Below are 20,784 nucleotides of genomic sequence, written 5' to 3'. Positions count from 1 at the left end.
TTTAGCCTGATTACCATAAATTGATGGATGTGTTAAAGTCATTGCAATAGATATGAGGAGTGAGCATTTCTTTCTTATACAAAACGACTTATCGTTCGCATCTATTCAGATTATATTGTTGGAGTTAAGAGTATAGGAAGGACACATTGATTACAATATCGGTGTCAGGAATGGGATCTTTAATTGGTTAAATCATTGGTATGAGGAGTGGGACGGTTACATTAGTTACATTATTGGTACCAGGAGCGAGATGATTACATTATTGGTGTCAGGAGAGGGATGTTACATCGGTTACATTATTTTTGTCAGAGAAGTGGGATGGTTACAGTAGTTTCATTATTGGTCTCAGGAGTGGGATGAATAAATTGGTTTAAGTATTAGTGTCTGGAATGGGTGGTTACAATTGATTCATTATTAATATCAGGAGTGGGAAGTTTCCATTGGTAATATCATTGATGTCAGCAGTGGGATGGTTACATTAATGAAACTATTAGTGTAAGGAAAGGGGGTTACAAATATGGTAAAACTATAAGTGTTAGGAATGGGATGGATACATCGGTTACAATTTTGGTGTCAGGAGTGAGATGGTTACATTTGTGACATTATTGGTGCCAGGAGTGGGATGGATACATTGGTTACCTTATTGGTGTCAGGAGTGGGATTGTTAAATTGATTAAAATGCTACTATCGTGGTATTTGTCATTCAAAAATATTTTGACGTGACTATTCAATATTTCGATAAGAAAGTCGTTCACTATAAGCCCTCCAATTACATAAAGCTATTATCAATAACAAAATACAGAATTATATATCAGCCATTGCAAAGCCATACTTTAGTGCAGTTACTGATAGTATTTGTTATCAGAGTAATTTTCGTCAACGGGATAGTATTTATTTTTTCTTTTCATCTTAACATGCTTAAAGGTAATTAGTCCATTACCAACTTCTTAGATGTCTTAATTCTGGCAGCTCCGACACATTTGAAAAACATTAGTTGATAACCAAAATTTGCAATCATACATTTCCATTTTGAAGCCGTATATGCACGACCACAAGCAGGCGATACGCATTGGTATCAATGAAAAATACAATCACCGAAACTCCTATTTTCCCCCATTTAGAGATTTTTTTAGGGGGGGGGGGCTTCTATCAAACAAATGATTAACCTTATCTAGAGTCCATGTTCGTTCAATTCTGCTCAGACAAAATCCGGAAGGTGTCAGAATTCTGTCTTAGAATTTTTACAACCGCAACCTTTACAATGCAGTCTACCTGCTTTTAACAATTATCACTTCATTTTAGACGAAAATCCCTATTCAGGTATATTGCCCTTTGTGCCTCTGTCAAAGAACACTATTTCCACATCGTTTCTAAATACGTGACAGGATAATAAACCACACATTTCGACCATTGTATTGGGACTATTATATCAGTGGTTTTATAATTTTATTATTTCCTTTGACACCCATGTAAGCCCAAATTGGGCTTCGTTTTTTTTTATTGGCGAGAGATTGCCAGGAGCCTTACAAAAGGGGAAAAGCATAAAATGACTTATGCTATTTTTTTCTGTTTCATTGTGAGTTCAGGAGCAAAACAGTTTTTGACATGCGTTTGTAAATGCGTGAAGTAGAATAAGTTTAATGTAGTTATCGTTGTTGTTTTTTTTTCTCATTTGAATATTGTGTGTGAGGGTGTGGGGTGTGTGTGTGTGTGTAACCAAATTTGTTTATTTGGGGAAATTTTGCAATTTTCGCCGAAAAATTCAAATATCAAATTATGATGCATAGTGACGGAGGCATAGAGATTAAAGAGGAGACCAGACAATCGGGATATCAAAATATAAACAAATACAATCTTCAAAAGGAATAAACATGCTAATTTTACCATTTATTACATTTTAGCTTTCCTCGCCTCTTTTATTGATCTGAAATGAATTTATTATTTTTTAAGTCTTCATTTAACTATATATTTGGGTTATCTATCTGCCATATACCTTATAATATAATCTCCCGATAGCATCGGATCATCCACCCCCTATTTCTCTCATCTCCCCCCCCCCTCTCTCTCTATATCTCTCTGCCTCCGTCTCTATTTCTGTAACTTTGTATTCGCTTTTATTTCCTATACTCTTCCTGTCTCTTATTCATATTTGAATATTTCTCTCTCCCTTTTTTCTCTGTACAATTCCCTTTTTTCCCTGTCCTAGCCCCTACCCACTTCTCTCGCTCTTGATATTCCTCTTTTTATACTCCCCCCCCCCCCTCAGTCACCTTTCCAACATTCCATATTCTACGTCAATCTCCTGAGCTGCCATCCATCTCCATCTTTTGCTTTATCGCCTTGGAGGTAAGATTTTGACTTCGAGGTTTTCCTTAAAAACACCAGCAACCGGAAGTGTTAGAAAAGGACAGCAACCCCTTTTCGCTATTGCTACGACTAACCCACCCCCACCAATCACCAATAGCATTTTTTCTCCCTTGCTTCCAATCTGTAGTTAGGTGCTCAATTCTCCATTGTGTGGTAATGGTTGACATTGTCTTTATTCTTCTCATTTTTTTTTTGGGGGGAGGGGTGTCACTGCGGCGGTTCAATTGCCTCCATCCCCCATTCATACGCCAGTGTATTTGACTGCTATTATGAGTTTCTGTGGTTCATTCATGTGATGGCCAATTCGTTACGGGATTGAGGGTTCGAATCGCAGCCGGACAACATGAAAGAAAGACATTCTTTTAACACTTTCTTACGCAGAAATCGATGGGCATCTGGATGGAGTAAGCCCAAACCTAAGCATGATAAATGGAATATCCTCATCGCCAATTTCAATGAAGTGGATGCGGATTCCAAGAGTAAAAGAAAAATACCGCAATTAATTAAAACTCTTCCCCCCTCTAAATCCCACTTCATTTCGTTTTTTTTTTCATTTTCAGGACTAATTCTTAATGTACATAATGTTATTATTAAAGGAATCGGATTTATCATTACTAGTTTATATTACGGGCTTTTGCTGTTGGAGCTTCACTGACACGAAGAATGACTTTGATATAGTAGCTCTATAACGTCACTATTAGAAATATGTTTTGTATTATGATTGAAAAAAGGAAGGCATTGAAAAAACAGAAACAGAGCTCACAAGTAGTGACAAATTCCATAATTGACTGATCATACAGATCGTTCAAAAAATAATTTCATAAAAGAGAACGATACAAATAAAAAAAAATAAACTACGACTGATTGCATTTTGTACGTTTTAAACTTATTCCTTTATTTCTTTATTTATGCTTTCCTTTTCCATTCTTTCAATCGTTTCTCTTCGCAGGCCATTTCATTTCCCAAAAACTTTCTGCATCTAGGTCAAGACCCGAAAGAGTTCTCCTTTATTTTGGTTGGTTTGTACTTTTCCGATGCCATCTGCTTTTGTGGGTTCGCCAAGTTTCAACACCTGATCGTCACCTCGCCCGGCCACGCTTAGTTTCTCCTCTCGACTCGAATATCGCTCAGAGTGTCTTGGGCTGTTGTCAGTGACCGGCTACTAAGTGCGACTTGTCTTTCAACTTGGTGGATTAAGACCGTCTGTGACTTAGCTAAGATGAAACCAGGGCAATGAGACCGGGCCAGGTTGACCTCCCAGAAAAAGGAGAAATTTAGAGTGAAAAGGGGGCCATATTCGTCATCACGGGAACAATCGTATACAAGAGATTGCCAAGACGAATATGATGCCAACATACTTGGGATTCTTGACAGCTTTATATGTGTCATCATTGGCGTCATTTTATGTCATAAATAACAGTGAATGCAAATTCGATGCTGTACTATTCCAAATAAATAAATGGATAAATGAATATATATATATATATATATATATATTTATATATATCAATAGTAAACTATTTGAATAGATTACTGTGGAATAAGAATATCGAAATTATTATCAACATGGTCTACGCGTGCATCTTCCTTTCAAGCGCAAAGCGTGTCACAAGCAGGGAAACCCATATCCCTATCACATAAATCATTCGTGTTATTCATTTTCTATATTTTGCTACTTACAGTAAAGGATAAAATGTTCTTGCTAGTTGTAAATTGCTATGATCTTTGTTTTTTTTATACAAAGTGATCTAAATACGGAAACTAACTAATAAATTGCAAATATTATGGCGTTAAAGGGGAAGTTCACCCTGAAAAATTTATTGTCAAAATAGCAGAAAAAATAATGATAGGAAATATTGGTGAAGGTTTGAGGAAAATCCATCAAAGATTTAAAAAGTTATTAGAACTTTAATGTTTTGATTTGTGACGTAACATACAAGCACCTTCACATGTATCGTGAAATTGACCAATTAATAAAATTTCATTTAAAAAAAAAAGTGAAAATGGGTTTTATCATACTTTTAATATTATATAAACAGACACATTATTTCACATCATGAACTATTAAAAAATTGAAATTTATGCATTTTATATTACATTACATATGGAGCAGCTGCTCGTACATGACGTCACAAATGTAAAACTTAAATTTCTAATGCATTTCTTAATCTTAATGGATTTTTCCTTAACCTTCGCCAATATTTTTTAATGTATTTTTTCATGCTATTTTTACAATAAACTTTTCGTCAGGGTGAACTTACCCTTTTAAAAACAACGCCTGTCGGTGTTATGAGAGCACCACACCCATAATGTGTTAACATACACCATTGACATGATTGAGTTTAAATATAACACAAAATAGTATCAATATAATAACAAAATATCACAATTGGGTGTCAATCCATGGCCTTGGGAAGCGGGGGTGCTGGGGTATATACTTCAGCACCCCAAAGTTGTTCCTGATGTTGGGTGATGCGTGTCTCATTCTCCATATGCAGCAGCCCCTGGAATTCTTGTAGGTGTGACAAAATGCAGAAATGTAACCAAAACTGATCTACATTTTGTACAGAAACCCCCTTTTTAATTGCTTGTCAAATTTATCGGGACCAAAGTGATCTTTTTTGGTTTGTTTGTTTGTTTTTTGCTTGTCAAATTTAGATAAGCACCCCCTGTAAATAAAACATTTTCCCGTGGCCGTGTGTCGAACTAACACCATGTAGTTTAAACACCGTCGTATTTGCAGTGTAAGCCCACTGTGCTTCTTCAAACCCTGCACACCAACTTGTCTTAGATTTATCAAAATTCCGCACAATATGTTTATCAGAGGCCGCACTAAGAAGTGTGTGTGTGGGGGGCGACGTGTGTGCGCGTGTGGGGTGTGAGTGTGTGAGGGTGTGTGTAAGTAAGGGGTGGGGGCTAAATCCTTAGCTCCTGTTGATTACATACAGAGTTATCTAATTAATACATATATTAGAGTCATTTGAATACGAATTCGTTTTCACGATTAGGGAAATTTTATGTTCTTATCACGACTGTATCATCTTGTATGTTATTTTGTTTTCTAAAATAAAATATTTTCAGAAAAATATTTGGCTCGGCCAAAACGCATTTCCATTAACTCATTTTCCTGCTATATCCTGAATCGTCTGAGACACTCAGGACAATCAAGGGAAAGTGGGACTGTGGATTGATGATTGTCAATTAAAACTCTGTCTGACTTGGCCATGCGATGTTAGGTTCAAACTGTATAAGACTTGAAGAAGAGTTTGGGACTCTTCTTTTCGAAGGACCAAGAAAGTTCATGCGAGATGTCATTGCACTCTCTTGGTTTAGCTTGAGGGAAGAGGATGGTGGATGTGAATGATAGCAAAACAAGTCAGAGATAAACTTAGGCTCGTTCCAGTCGACCACGATCAACATTTTCAAAAAAAGAAAACTAATCATTTGGCATTGCAGGTGTAAAATATGGAGCGAAAAAACATTTAACCGGGTATTTGTTTAGCCTTGTGAGAGAATCCATTTGAATGTGTTTAGCTCTGAAACTTTCTCCATTTATAGTAAACACAATGACACTTCAGTTATAAAAATGATTATTTAAAATAAAGGTTATCCTTCCAATGTCTCTGTAATAATAAATTTCAATAATGAATTAACAAGAAGTGCAGGAATAACCGACATCTATAAGTAAGTCATTTGTAGGAGAAGTGTGGTGCCGAATCGGAAAACAAAATATCCATTTAAAAAATAAAACTGAAAAGAAATTAGTCATGTTTTAGAAAATGGATATTAACAAAACTCGAACGGCTTGATGAAGTCTAAGTGGGCATGAAAGGGTGAAAGATGGAGATGGATTGAGGAGGAAGAGGTGAAGACAGGTTCCCTTAACTTACCTCTCTTTGCACCCATCACTTGTCAAGTCTAGGTCCCGAACCGGGGCAATAAGAGGGGATGCCCCCGGGCTGGGATTCCATCGACCAGCATCCGAACTCCATTTCGGGCTTAGAGCCCTCTGATGACGCGCGGCCTTTCTCCCCTGAGGATCGTACGGAGGGGTGGGGTCGATGGGGGAGGGGTGGTGGAACAGATATAGGGAGGACAGGAAGGGGGAAATAAGGGAGGGGTAAGCACAGGCGACATCAGGGGACAAGGGCGGATACTCTACACTTTTTCTTCATTTCTCAATTTCGGGGGGGGGGGGGGGCACTGTAAAAAAATATTGGGTAGAATTTTTACCACCACGAGGGTGTGTGTCCAACCAATTTGGGGCAGTATTTTACCCAATCGGGAAGCATACTGTACATTAAGGTTAAAAAATAAGCAGCAATTACTTTAGAATGGGCAAAATTTTCATCACACTGGAAAAAATAAAAATGCCCAATGTTGGTTGGACACGTCATTACCCTCATGGAGCACTTATACCCAATATTTTTTTTTGAGTGCACAACGCTTCATGCAGGGGCTTGGAAACGATTTTTGAAGAGGGTATGTTGATTTAAAAAGATGACAAGCAAAAAAATTAAGGTAATTTTTGTCAAATATCTACATTTGAACATAACAACCTATTAAATTTCCAGGGGATGCTGTGTAAAACATACTCAGCATCCCAAAAAATAGCTTTACAGGTAGGCCTAAGTATTCGAACCAAATTCTGAAACAAAAGTGTATGTTTATGATATTTGAATTCAACTTCATCGTAATTATGTTCAGTAATATATATATTCTTGTCTGATCCTTCACCTATTTTAATTTTTACGAATTAGAATGTAATTAGAAGCATTTAATATTATTTTACAGATATTGCCTACTAGATGTTTTTTTCTAACATTTTTTTCCCGACGGAATGACATTTTCCCCCAAGTATTTTATCTTTTACGGAAGCGCACAGTTCTGAGGGAAAATATTAAATGCTAGAATATAAAAAAGTGATCACTGTGGCTGTGGTCATATGGTTCACAGATTCGATAACCAATTTAATAAAAGCTAATAAGTTGTGAATATCTTCCGTGTGATGTTGAATATACTACTTCTGCGACTACTACTACTACTACTACTTCTATTGCTACTACTACTTCTGCTGTTAATTGTCTTCTTTATTTGTATGGATTTCCGTGTTCATATAAAACAAAAACAATGCTTCTCGATCCAAAAATTCAAAAACACGTCAAATAGGCCTATATCTATAAGCTCAGTATAAATTCGCCTTTCTGTATTTTCACCAAGATTGTATGTGCGATCTGTCAACGAAATCACTTGGAAAAATCTTCGGGCCTGTTCTGGTAGGTGGTCAAATCAATCTGTCACAGAACTTTCAGAAAATTGGCATACAATTTCCTTCGCGTGCTATGGTTAATATGAAAAGTGCAAAAGGCGAAGACGCAGACTGAGGGAGAAAGCTAGCATCAAATTGCGAGGGAGACATGCTTGGTAGATAGGTATGCAAGGGGGCAAAGGAGTTCACACAATCTCACGGGTGGAGATGATTAAACCATGCAAAAAGTATATTCCACCATTAAACATCACTGTCGAATCTAGATAGAAAGTTTTTATTGGTTCTAGAGGATGTGGGAAGACATATCGACATGATGGACATAATGGAAGGCAGAACAAACACCTACAAGTTTTAATATCATGAATGTGTAAAGAACATGACGAATGAGCACGAATATATTAACAAAAGGATTCGAAATTAATACACCACCCCCTTGAAATTGATTTAACCTAATTCAAGATAATAATGAGTGAAAATTTGGAAGTTCAGAAGTTTGTTTGTTTTATATGACGATGTATCTGCTGATCTAACAAAAAAGTCATCAATTTTTTTCTAACTATCCGATCAGAATGGGTGATATATAGATATATACCCACCAACCATTATTCGTTTTCTTTCCGAAGCCTCATATAATAACCAACCTAATAGTTTTTCAAAGTATACTTTCCAATAAAAATGAACAAAAGTTCTTTAAAAACATGGAACAGATAAATAACTGTAAAATTAACTAAAGCAAATCACATTCTGTTCCACTCTCGAAAAGAAATATCTTAATTGTAAATAAATTAGTCCATACATCAATGATGCAATTTTTAACCATAGTCAAAAGTTTGACAGCAATTATCTGCTGCATCTAATGAAAATAGACGTGGAGTTATACATTTGTCCATTCAATTAGGGAAATATAAATAGTAGACTAGACTTTGGGAAGATTGTAATTGATGGCGTCACCATGCGATCAGAAGTGCACCTCACTTGGGTTCAATTGAAAATTAAAAGGGGTCATACGAGAAGAAAGGAGCGGGTATAGAAATTTACGGGATATATCGAACTCGTGAATGAAGAAAGTGAAGAAAGGTAAGGAAACGAGCGGAAATGTGGATGGAGAAAGAGAGAGAAGAAGAAAGGAAATGTACAAAATGAGAGATAACCACACCTCACACTCACCCACGCACTCTTCCACACTTACACACACACTCACACCCACCCACCCATCATCACACTATATAACTCCATCCAAACCCACACCCACTCATCCTCACACTCACACACATCATCCTTACCCACGCCCACACCAGCTCACACTCACACTTTATATCTACATCCATATCCACGCCCACACCCACACCCTCTCAGCCTCACACACATCCACATACAATACCAGGCCGCAGCACACCCTCAAACACAATGGGCAGGTAGAGAGGAAAGGCCCTAACAGACTCTTCAGAATATAATACCTCGAAACAGAATGTATATTCTCAAATCCTGTATAAAGTAAGAACGTGTGTGTGTGTGTGGGTGTGAGGGGGTGTGTGTGAGCGAGGGTGTGTGGACGAACTATAATAGAAAAAATATCATGTACAATCTAAAAGGAAATAAAAAGTGTATCAAGAAGAGAAAAAGTGCACTGATATGATATCATAATAGATAATAAAGAGAGGACAATGTGAGGAATGGGGAAAGAAGAGAAAGAGGGAGAGAGAGGGGATTGGGTTGGCAAATCGAGATAGAAAGTGAAAAGTATATGGTATCAGGGAAAGGAATTGTAATGAGGACATAACCGAAAGATCTTCACTTTTTATGCTATGGGGGACGGTTGTCGACCAACCGTCGTCTTCATCAATTTTACCGTCTTCCGCCCCTAAAATTTGAATGCGTTCATGTCTGAATGGGTATCCCAGAGCTAGACTCCACAAAAGAGTTCTTGCACTTTTCAAAATATGAAGGGAAAATTGGAAAAATATGGGAACAAAATGAAAGACAAAAACTAAAAGAGAAAGCAGTGAAAGAATTGACGTATCACGCAAAAAAACAATTCCGCGAGTTTCAAATGGAATGCATTTTTTTTACAAACCTCTCAGAAAATAATGCAAATAATTTTCTTTCGATAGAAAGAAAGAAAAATATCACGGTGATACCATGAAGCAATAGAAATAAATCAACAAACATAACTTTACTAGCTTGCGGTATATTAAAAATTAAAGTCTGCATTGTAAAGAATTATTGTCTTCTTGACTAGGATTTGATATGTGAAAGTAATTTTAATCATGTGAACTAAGTAATTCGATGTTTTCAATATTTTTTTAATATTCTCAATAGAGTTCACATTAAAAAATGAAACAGAAAGCTTCGAAGCGTGATAAATAAGAAAATACAAAGCCTTGTTGCGCGGTTAGCTAAATCACGTGATCGCGAGGTCGAACGCACACCCCCATCGTCGGTCGTCTGCTCAAGACGAATTTCATCAAATCAGAAATTCCAATTTAAGGATGCGGATTACCATGGTAATGATGAGAGTGATAAACATGCAGTGTCATTCCCCATATCTCCTGTCATCGAGAAACCAATACTGGCTCATGTTGACAAACAGCTAATGCGATCTAGCTCGAAAAGAAGCAGTCCTAGTCTTCATCAATCATACATTTTCTCTCATTTGAAATATCTTTATCATAGCAAGTGAAACATTAACAACTTAATTAAATAATTGTAATACTAGTTTCTACACCCATGATTATCACAAATATAATGAGGACAATATCTCCTATTTTTCAAACTAGAAAAGAGAAAACGGTGGGGCTTGAGCAACAAAGGTGTATGGTGTTAGACTACAGAAATAAAAAGAGGACTCTAATTATGTTTGCAAGCGTAATTAAACAAATGTTTCACTCAACGAAAAAAAATCTCGAGATCTGCAACCCAGACATCTCAAACTACGCTTACGTGTAATAACGCATCAGTTAAATTCACATATTCTCCTTTCAGACATAAGCAATTCCTATCTCAATTTTAACATGTAATTATATCATACAATTCAAAGGGTAATTCTAAATGTGTTTTCTGGTTACCTGTAGAATACCTGTAAAATTAAATAATCACCATTCATTGTTTTATCTGCCATTCATCGAAACGTCTGTTTTAATTATTATTCATTTCTACATTTGTGGTATACCAGTAAAAAAGAATTGTAATAAAAGAAAGAGTTACTGTTATAATACTTCCTAGTAGGATGCTCACTATTGGTATGATTGGTGTTATTTGTAAAATATATATTTCAAATAGATTAGTCATAAGGATAACGACTATTATTACTAATACCGTGACATGAATCTAATACATGTCTGCATGATATATTGCAATATAAGTATTTTCATAGTTCGGTTAAATTGTGAACAATTTTTTTTCTTTTAAATTCTGTTTTAATAGTCTACAATTTTAATCAAAAAAATATGTCAGGACAAAAATCAAATAAACATTGTTTTATCGTCTTGAAAGTTTCTACGCAGCCCGGTTAGCTCAGTCGGTAGAGCATGAGACTCTTAATCTCAGGGTCGTGGGTTCGAGCCCCACATTGGGCGCACATCCTTTTGATTTTGAATATATGACCTTCGGAGGAATACCTGAAAACTGGGATCAAATACTACATTACGGCATATTTTCAACTTTCAGTCATACATATATCGTTATTCTATTTTTTCAAATTAATTATGAATTGAATTTATTAGAACGTCGCTGGCATTCGCCAATGTTTTGTTTAAAAACAAGAAGTACAAACTAATACAAAACAAATTTACTATTCAAGGAATATAAGCAGATTAACAAAAACAAAAGAGTATTTCGTCAAAAAAGAAAAACAACTTATGTCTACTTATAAATAGTAAATGCATCATGGCATAAATAATAGAAGGGAGTTATAAGCATGCAGGGGACATATATACGTAATTATATACATATACATGTATACATATACATTCACATATATACACATATACATACATACACATTATGTTTGTTTTCGGTCCATTATTTGGTCCAAATGTCTGGATAAATTGTTTTCAGTTAATTTGCTTAGGAGCCATATGTTGGCCTTACATTTAGAATCCCTTCGATTTGTATATAATAAACGCAAATTTAAGTAATCATATTTACAATATTAGTATATAATTTAGATAATAATTGTTATCTAAATTTTGTTTAAATATTACATAACATGAATCCTATACAAATCGTCAGGATAAAAGTCAAACCAAAATTGATTTTTATTGTTATCAACGATCATCGCGCAGCCCGGTTAGCTCAGTCGGTAGAGCATGAGACTCTTAATCTCAGGGTCGTGGGTTCGAGCCCCACATTGGGCGCACATCCTTTTGATTTTATCATACATTACCTTTGGAAAAATACCTGAAACTGGGATCAAATGAAACAAATTTAGGTTTATTTTCACCTTTAAGTCATGCATATATCGTTATTAATAATTCTGTTTGTTTTGGGTCCATATCATAATTGTGCTCAAATTTAGCATCCCTTCGATTTTTATACAATAAATGCAAATTCATTTGGTCCAAATCGTTGAGTTTTCACAAACTTTTATAATGCTTGGTCAAAGGAAATATGAGTGAATGTCAGACTAACAGTTTGTAGTTAGCTTGCCCTTTTTACTATTCAGTGTAATATTTTGGCATAAGTAAAGTAAAAAAAATTCAAATTTTTATTACAGTGAAATGGTGAAATGGTATTAATCTATTATCATATTTATTTAACGACATAATTATGTTGGCTTTTTGTGGTATGCCTACGAGTAAACGGATTTGTAGCAAAAAATAAAAATAAATACTGTTTTAATACGTTTTAGTGAGATGCTCCCGAATTCAAATTTATTCCAGGTATTATTTATAAAGTATATAGTGTATTAATAAAGATTAAATGTATTGTGGCAAATAAATTGATGGCTACGAATCAAATAAAATACAAGTCTTCATATTTTACAATATAAGTATTTCGAGAATAATTGTTTTTTCTAAAGTTTGTTTGAATTATAAACAACATGAATCGTAAACAAATCGTTAGGATAAAAATCAAATAAAATCAATTTTTATCGTTTTTAATAATCTTTGCGTAGCCCGGTTAGCTCAGTCGGTAGAGTATGATACTTTTAATCTCAGGGTCGTGGGTTCGAGCCCCATATTGGGCGCACATTCTTTTGATTTTTGATACATGACCTTTGAAAAAATACATGAAAACTGGGATCAAATGCAACAATATGGTCTATTTTTCAAATTGCAGTCATACATATATCGTTATTTTATCTTTTTGGTCCATACTTTGTCCTCAAATTTAGCATCCCTTCGATTTGTATACAACAAACGCAAATTCCTTTGTTCCAAATCTCATTATTCGAGTACAAGAAGTTACTATTGACTTTTCTGAGACTTGTGCATGATGCTTAGTCAAAGGAAGCATGACCGAATGTCAAATTGAAAGTTTGTATTTAGCATGCCTTTTTTTAATATTCAGTATATTATTTGGCATAACTAAAGTGAAAATGAACTGCAATTTTTCAAGGGTTTTTAACTTTGATCATTATAGTGAAAAAGTTGAAAAGGTTTTGGTCTATAATTGTTTTTATTTAACGACATAATTATGTTGGCTTTTTGTGGTAAGCCTACGAGTAAACGGATTTGTAGTAAAAAATAAAAATAAATACTGTTTTAATACTTTATAGTGAGATGCTCCCGAATTCAAATTTATTCCAGGTATTATTTATAAAGTATATAGTGTATTTATTAAGATTAAGAGTATTGTGGCAAAAAAATTGATGGTTACGAATCACATAAAATACAAGTCTTCATGTTTTACAGTGGAAGAATACCTGAAAATTGGGATCAAATGATACAAATTTAGGTCTATTTTCACCTTAAAGTCATGCATATATCGTTATTCTATATGTTTAATAATTCTGTTTGTTTTGGGTCCATATCATAATTGTGCTCAAATTTAGCATCCCTTCGATTTCTATAAAATAAATGCAAATTCATTTGGTCCAAATCGTTGAGTTTTCACAAACTTCTATAATGCTTGGTCAAAGGAAAAAATCTTCGCGTAGCCCGGTTAGCTCAGTCGGTAGAGCATGAGACTCTTAATCTCAGGGTCGTGGGTTCGAGCCCCACATTGGGCGCACTTCCTTTTGATTTTGAATACATGACCTTCTGAGGAGTACTTGAAACTGGAATCAAATACTACAATTTAAGGCTCATTTTCAACATCCTGTCATTATATCGTTGTTCTATATTTCAAAATAATTATGTCTGTTTTGGTCCATATTTTGTCCTTAAATTTAGCATCCCTTCGATATTTATACAATAAACGCTAATTCATTTGTTCCAAATCTCATTTATTCGAGTACAAGTCGTTATTTAACGACATGTGTTTTTGGTAAGCATAATAGTAAAGGGATTTTTAATAAAAAAGTATAATATAAAGAAATACTGTTTAATATTTTTTAGTGAGATTCTCCCCAATTCGAATTTATTCCAGGTGTGATTTAGAAAGTGTATATTTCATTCATAAAGATTAGGAGTATTGTGGCAAATAATTAATGGTTACGAATCAAATAAAATTCAAGTCTTCATATTCTACAATAAAAGTATTAGGAGAATATTTTTTTCCAAATTTTGTTTGAATAGTGCACAAAATGAACCATATACAAATCGTTAAGACAAGAATCAGAATCAAATTTGTTTTTATCGTTATTAACAATCTTCGCGTAGCCCGGTTAGCTCAGTCGGTAGAGCATGAGACTCTTAATCTCAGGGTCGTGGGTTCGAGCCCCACATTGGGCGCACTTCTTTTCTATTTTGAATACATGACCTTCTGAGGAGTACTTGAAACTGGAATCAAATACTACAATTTAAGGCTCATTTTCAACATCCTGTCATTATATCCTTGTTCTATATTTCAAAATAATTATGTCTGTTTTGGTCCATATTCTGTCCTTTAGCATCCCTTCGATATTTATACAATAAACGCTAATTCATTTGTTCCAAATCTCATTTATTCGAGTACAAGTCGTTATTTAACGACATGTGTTTTTGGTAAGCATAATAGTAAAGGGATTTTTAATAAAAAAGTATAATATAAAAAAATACTGTTTAATACTTTTTAGTGAGATTCTCCCCAATTCGAATTTATTCCAGGTGTGATTTAGAAAGTGTATATTTCATTCATAAAGATCAGGAGTATTGTGGCAAATAATTGATGGTTACGAATCAAATAAAATTCAAGTCTTCATATTCTACAATAAAAGTATTAGGAGAATATTTTTTTTCCAAATTTTGTTTGAATAGTGCACAAAATGAATCATATACAAATCGTTAAGATAAAAATCAAATTGAAATTAATCTTTATCGGTTTTACAGGCTTCACGTAGCCCGGTTAGCTCAGTCGGTAGAGCATGAGACTCTTAATCTCAGGGTCGTGGGTTCGAGCCCCACATTGGGCGCACTTCCTTTTGATTTTGAATACATGACCTTCTGAGGAGTACCTGAAAACTGGGATCAAATGCTACAATAAGGTTTATTTTTAACTTTCAGTCATACATATATCGTTATTTTATCTTTTAGAATAATTATGTCCGTTTTGGTCCATATTTTGTCCTCGAATTTAGCATCCCTTCGATTTATATACAATAAACGCAAATTCGTTTGTTCCAAATCTCATTTATTCGAGTACAAGAAGTTACTGTTGACTTTTCACAGACTTAAACATGATGCTTAGTCAAAGGAAACATGAGTGAATGTCAAATGGAATGTTTTAGTTAGCTTGCCTTTTTAATATTCAGTATATATTTATTCAGCATAACTAAAGTGAAAATGACCTGCAATGTTTTAAGGGTTTAAACTTTGATCATCATAGTAAAGAGTTGAAAAGGTTTTTGTCTAATATCGTTTTTATTTAACAGCATATGTTGGCTTTTATGGTAAGCCTACGAGTAAACGGATTTGTAATTAAAAAACAAGAAATATTGTTTTTATACTTAGAGATGCTCCCGAATTCGAGTTTATTCGAAGTGCTATTTATAAAGTATATATTTTATTCACAAAGATTAGGAGTATTGTGGCAAATAATTGATGGTTACGAATCAAATAAAATTCAAGTCTTCATATTCTACAATAAAAGTATTAGGAGAATATTTTTTTTTCCCAAGTTTGTTTGAATAGTGCACAAAATGAATCATATACAAATCGTTAAGATAAAAATCAAATTGAAATTAATCTTTATCGGTTTTACAGGCTTCACGTAGCCCGGTTAGCTCAGTCGGTAGAGCATGAGACTCTTAATCTCAGGGTCGTGGGTTCGAGCCCCACATTGGGCGCACTTCCTTTTGATTTTGAATACATGACCTTCTGAGGAGTACCTGAAAACTGGGATCAAATGCTACAATAAGGTTTATTTTTAACTTTCAGTCATACATATATCGTTATTTTATCTTTTAGAATAATTATGTCCGTTTTGGTCCATATTTTGTCCTCGAATTTAGCATCCCTTCGATTTATATACAATAAACGCAAATTCGTTTGTTCCAAATCTCATTTATTCGAGTACAAGAAGTTACTGTTGACTTTTCACAGACTTAAACATGATGCTTAGTCAAAGGAAACATGAGTGAATGTCAAATGGAATGTTTTAGTTAGCTTGCCTTTTTAATATTCAGTATATATTTATTCAGCATAACTAAAGTGAAAATGACCTGCAATGTTTTAACTTTGATCATCATAGTAAAAAGTTGAAAAGGTTTTTGTCTAATATCGTTTTTATTTAACAGCATATGTTGGCTTTTATGGTAAGCCTACGAGTAAACGGATTTGTAATTAAAAAACAAGAAATATTGTTTTTATACTTAGAGATGCTCCCGAATTCGAGTTTATTCGAAGTGCTATTTATAAAGTATATATTTTATTCACAAAGATTAGGAGTATTGTGGCAAATAATTGATGGTTACGAATCAAATAAAATTCAAGTCTTCATATTCTACAATAAAAGTATTAGGAGAATATTTTTTTTTCCCAAGTTTGTTTGAATAGTGCACAAAATGAATCATATACAAATCGTTAAGATAAAAATCAAATTGAAATTAATCTTTATCGGTTTTACAGGCTTCACGTAGCCCGGTTAGCTCAGTCGGTAGAGCATGAGACTCTTAATCTCAGGGTCGTGGGTTCGAGCCCCACATTGGGCGCACTTCCTTTTGATTTTGAATACATGACCTTCTGAGGAGTACCTGAAAACTGGGATCAAATGCTACAATAAGGTTTATTTTTAACTTTCAGTCATACATATATCGTTATTTTATCTTTTAGAATAATTATGTCCGTTTTGGTCCATATTTTGTCCTCGAATTTAGCATCCCTTCGATTTATATACAATAAACGCAAATTCGTTTGTTCCAAATCTCATTTATTCGAGTACAAGAAGTTACTGTTGACTTTTCACAGACTTAAACATGATGCTTAGTCAAAGGAAACATGAGTGAATGTCAAATGGAATGTTTTAGTTAGCTTGCCTTTTTAATATTCAGTATATATTTATTCAGCATAACTAAAGTGAAAATGACCTGCAATGTTTTAACTTTGATCATCATAGTAAAAAGTTGAAAAGGTTTTTGTCTAATATCGTTTTTATTTAACAGCATATGTTGGCTTTTATGGTAAGCCTACGAGTAAACGGATTTGTAATTAAAAAACAAGAAATATTGTTTTTATACTTAGAGATGCTCCCGAATTCGAGTTTATTCGAAGTGCTATTTATAAAGTATATATTTTATTCACAAAGATTAGGAGTATTGTGGCAAATAATTGATGGTTACGAATCAAATAAAATTCAAGTCTTCATATTCTACAATAAAAGTATTAGGATTTTTTTTTTCCAAATTTTGTTTGAATAGTGCACAAAATGAATCATATACAAATCGTTAAGACAAGAATCAGAATCAAATTTGTTTTTATCGTTATTAACAATCTTCGCGTAGCCCGGTTAGCTCAGTCGGTAGAGCATGAGACTCTTAATCTCAGGGTCGTGGGTTCGAGCCCCACATTGGGCGCACTTCTTTTTTTAATTTTGAATACATGACCTTCTGAGGAGTACTTGAAACTGGAATCAAATACTACAATTTAAGGCTCATATTCAACATCCTGTCATTATATCCTTGTTCTATATTTCAAAATAATTATGTCTGTTTTGGTCCATATTTTGTCCTTTAGCATCCCTTCGATATTTATACAATAAACGCTAATTCATTTGTTCCAAATCTCATTTATTCGAGTACAAGTCATTATTTAACGACGTGTGTTTTTGGTAAGCATAATAGTAAAGGGATTTTTAATAAAAAAGTATAATATAAAGAAATACTGTTTAATACTTTTTAGTGAGATTCTCCCCAATTCGAATTTATTCCAGGTGTGATTTAGAAAGTATATATTTTATTCATAAAGATTAGGAGTATTGTGGCAAATAATTGATGGTTACGAATCAAATAAAATTCAAGTCTTCATATTCTACAATAAAAGTATTAGGATAATATTTTTTTTCTCCAAATTTTGTTTGAATAGTGCACAAAATGAATCATATACAGATAAATATCAAATTGAAATTAATCTTTATCGGTTTTACAGGGTTCACGTAGCCCGGTTAGCTCAGTCGGTAGAGCATGAGACTCTTAATCTCAGGGTCGTGGGTTCGAGCCCCACATTGGGCGCATTTCCTTTTGATTTTGAATACATAACCTTCTGAGGAGTACCTGAAAACTGGGATCAAATGCTACAATAAGGTTTATTTTTAAATTTCATTCATACATATATCGTTTTTTATCTTTTAGAATGATTATGTCCGTTTTGGTCCATATTTTGTCCTCGAATTTAGCATCCCTTCGATTTATATACAATAAACGCAAATTCGTTTGTTCCAAATCTCATTTATTCGAGTACAAGAAGTTACTGTTGACTTTTCACAGACTTAAACATGATGCTTAGTCAAAGGAAACATGAGTGAATGTCAAATGGAATGTTTTAGTTAGCTTGCCTTTTTAATATTCAGTATATATTTATTCAGCATAACTAAAGTGAAAATGACCTGCAATGTTTTAAAGGTTTAAACTTTGATCATTATAGTAAAAAGTTGAAAAGGTTTTTGTCTAATATCGTTTTTATTTAACAGCATATGTTGGCTTTTATGGTAAGCCTACGAGTAAACGGATTTTTAATTAAAAAACAAGAAATATTGTTTTCATACTTAGAGATGCTCCCGAATTCGAGTTTATTCGAAGTGCTATTTATAAAGTATATATTTTATTCATGAAGATTAGGAGTATTGTAGCAAATAATTGATGGTTACGAATCAAATAAAATTCAAGTCTTAATATTCTACAATAAAAGTATTAGGAGAATATTTTTTTCCAAATTTTGTTTGAATAGTGCACAAAATGAATCATATACAAATCGTTAAGATAAAAATCAAATTGAAATAAATCTTTATCGGTTTTAAAGGCTTCACGTAGCCCGGTTAGCTCAGTCGGTAGAGCATGAGACTCTTAATCTCAGGGTCGTGGGTTCGAGCCCCACATTGGGCGCACATCCTTTTGAATTTTGATACATGACCTTTGAAAAAATACATGAAAACTGGGATCAAATGCTACAATATGGTCTATTTTTCAACCCTCAGTCATACATATATCGTTATCTTATCTTTTTGGTCCATACTTTGTCCTCAAATTTAGCATCCCTTCGATATTTATACAATAAACGCAAATTCCTTTGTTCCAAATCTCATTAGTCGAGTACAAGAAGCTACTGTTGACTTTTCTGAGACTTGTGCATGATGCTTAGTCAAAGGAAGCATGACCGAATGTCAAATTGAAAGTTTGTATTTAGCATGCCTTTTTTTAATATTCAGTATATTATTTGGCATAACTTAAGTGAAAATGACCTGCAATGTTTCAAGGGCTTAAACTTTGATCATTATAGTAAAACGTTAAAAAGGTTTTGCTCTAATATCGTTTTTATTTAACAGCATATGTTGGCTTTTTATGGTAAGCCTACGAGCAAACGAATTTGTAATAAAAAAAAAAAGAAATACTGTTTTTATACTTTTCAGAGAGATGCTCCCGAATTCGATTTTATTAGAAGTGTTATTTACAAAGTATATATTTTTATTCATAAAGATTAAGAGTATTGTGGCAAATTATTAATGGTTATGAATCAAATAAAATACAAGTTTTCATATTCTACAATAAAAGTATTAAGATAATAATTTTTTTTCCAAATTTTGTTTGAAAAGTGCAAAAAATGAATCATATACAAATCGTTATGACAAGAATCAGAATCAAATGTGTTTTTATCGTTATTAACAATCTTCGCGTAGCCCGGTTAGCTCAGTCGGTAGAGCATGAGACTCTTAATCTCAGGGTCGTGGGTTCGAGCCCCACATTGGGCTCACTTCCTTTTGATTTTGAATACATGACCTTCTGAGGAGTACTTGAAACTGGAATCAAATACTACAATTTAAGGCTCATTTTCAACATCCTGTCATTATATCGTTATTCTATATTTCAAAATAATTATGTCTGTTTTGGTCCATATTTTGTCTTTTAGCATCCCTTCGATATTTATACAATAAACGCTAATTCATTTGTTCCAAATCTCATTTATTCGAGTACAAGTCGTTATTTAACGACACGTGTTTTTGGTAAGCATAATAGTAAAGGGATTTTTAATAAAAAAGTATAATATAAAGAAATACTGTTTAATACTTTTTAGTGAGATTCTCCCCAATTCGAATTTATTTCAGGTGTGATTTAGAAAGTATACACTGTACTCATAAAGGTAAAAAGTATTATGAAAATTGAAGTTAGGAATCAAATAAAAAACAAGTCTTCATATTTTGCAGTATAGGTATTTCGAGAATATCTTTTTCTCTAAATATTGTCTGTCTAGTAAACATCATGAATCATAAACAAATCGTTAAGACAAGAATCAGAATCAAATTTGTTTTTATCATTATTATCAATCTTTGTGTAGCCCGGTTAGCTCAGTCGGTAGAGCATGAGACTCTAAATCTCATGGTCGTGGGTTCGAGCCCCACATTGGGTGTACATCCTTTTG

At 33.7% G+C, this 20,784-nt stretch overlaps 11 non-coding genes across 11 annotated transcripts; all 11 read left to right on the top strand.

The window, feature by feature from the left end:
* Positions 1–11,138: 11,138 nt before the first annotated feature.
* TRNAK-CUU (transfer RNA lysine (anticodon CUU)) lies at positions 11,139–11,211 on the top strand. Its single transcript has one exon. It is a non-coding gene; the product is annotated as a tRNA-Lys (tRNA).
* A 707-nt stretch (positions 11,212–11,918) lies between these two features.
* TRNAK-CUU (transfer RNA lysine (anticodon CUU)) lies at positions 11,919–11,991 on the top strand. The gene has a single exon. It is a non-coding gene; the product is annotated as a tRNA-Lys (tRNA).
* A 1,744-nt stretch (positions 11,992–13,735) lies between these two features.
* Positions 13,736–13,808, top strand: TRNAK-CUU (transfer RNA lysine (anticodon CUU)). The gene has a single exon. It is a non-coding gene; the product is annotated as a tRNA-Lys (tRNA).
* Positions 13,809–14,399: 591 nt separating this feature from the next.
* TRNAK-CUU (transfer RNA lysine (anticodon CUU)) lies at positions 14,400–14,472 on the top strand. The gene has a single exon. It is a non-coding gene; the product is annotated as a tRNA-Lys (tRNA).
* A 586-nt stretch (positions 14,473–15,058) lies between these two features.
* On the top strand, positions 15,059–15,131 carry TRNAK-CUU (transfer RNA lysine (anticodon CUU)). The gene has a single exon. It is a non-coding gene; the product is annotated as a tRNA-Lys (tRNA).
* Positions 15,132–15,931: 800 nt separating this feature from the next.
* TRNAK-CUU (transfer RNA lysine (anticodon CUU)) lies at positions 15,932–16,004 on the top strand. Its single transcript has one exon. It is a non-coding gene; the product is annotated as a tRNA-Lys (tRNA).
* A 791-nt stretch (positions 16,005–16,795) lies between these two features.
* Positions 16,796–16,868, top strand: TRNAK-CUU (transfer RNA lysine (anticodon CUU)). Its single transcript has one exon. It is a non-coding gene; the product is annotated as a tRNA-Lys (tRNA).
* A 788-nt stretch (positions 16,869–17,656) lies between these two features.
* On the top strand, positions 17,657–17,729 carry TRNAK-CUU (transfer RNA lysine (anticodon CUU)). The gene has a single exon. It is a non-coding gene; the product is annotated as a tRNA-Lys (tRNA).
* A 581-nt stretch (positions 17,730–18,310) lies between these two features.
* TRNAK-CUU (transfer RNA lysine (anticodon CUU)) lies at positions 18,311–18,383 on the top strand. The gene has a single exon. It is a non-coding gene; the product is annotated as a tRNA-Lys (tRNA).
* Positions 18,384–19,180: 797 nt separating this feature from the next.
* On the top strand, positions 19,181–19,253 carry TRNAK-CUU (transfer RNA lysine (anticodon CUU)). The gene has a single exon. It is a non-coding gene; the product is annotated as a tRNA-Lys (tRNA).
* Positions 19,254–20,043: 790 nt separating this feature from the next.
* On the top strand, positions 20,044–20,116 carry TRNAK-CUU (transfer RNA lysine (anticodon CUU)). The gene has a single exon. It is a non-coding gene; the product is annotated as a tRNA-Lys (tRNA).
* Positions 20,117–20,784: the final 668 nt, after the last annotated feature.

Source organism: Lytechinus pictus, chromosome 2 (assembly GCF_037042905.1).
Source record: "Lytechinus pictus isolate F3 Inbred chromosome 2, Lp3.0, whole genome shotgun sequence".
NCBI lineage: Eukaryota > Metazoa > Echinodermata > Echinoidea > Temnopleuroida > Toxopneustidae > Lytechinus > Lytechinus pictus.
Note: the sequence above shows the minus strand (reverse complement) of the source record. Positions and strands in the feature narration are given on the sequence as shown.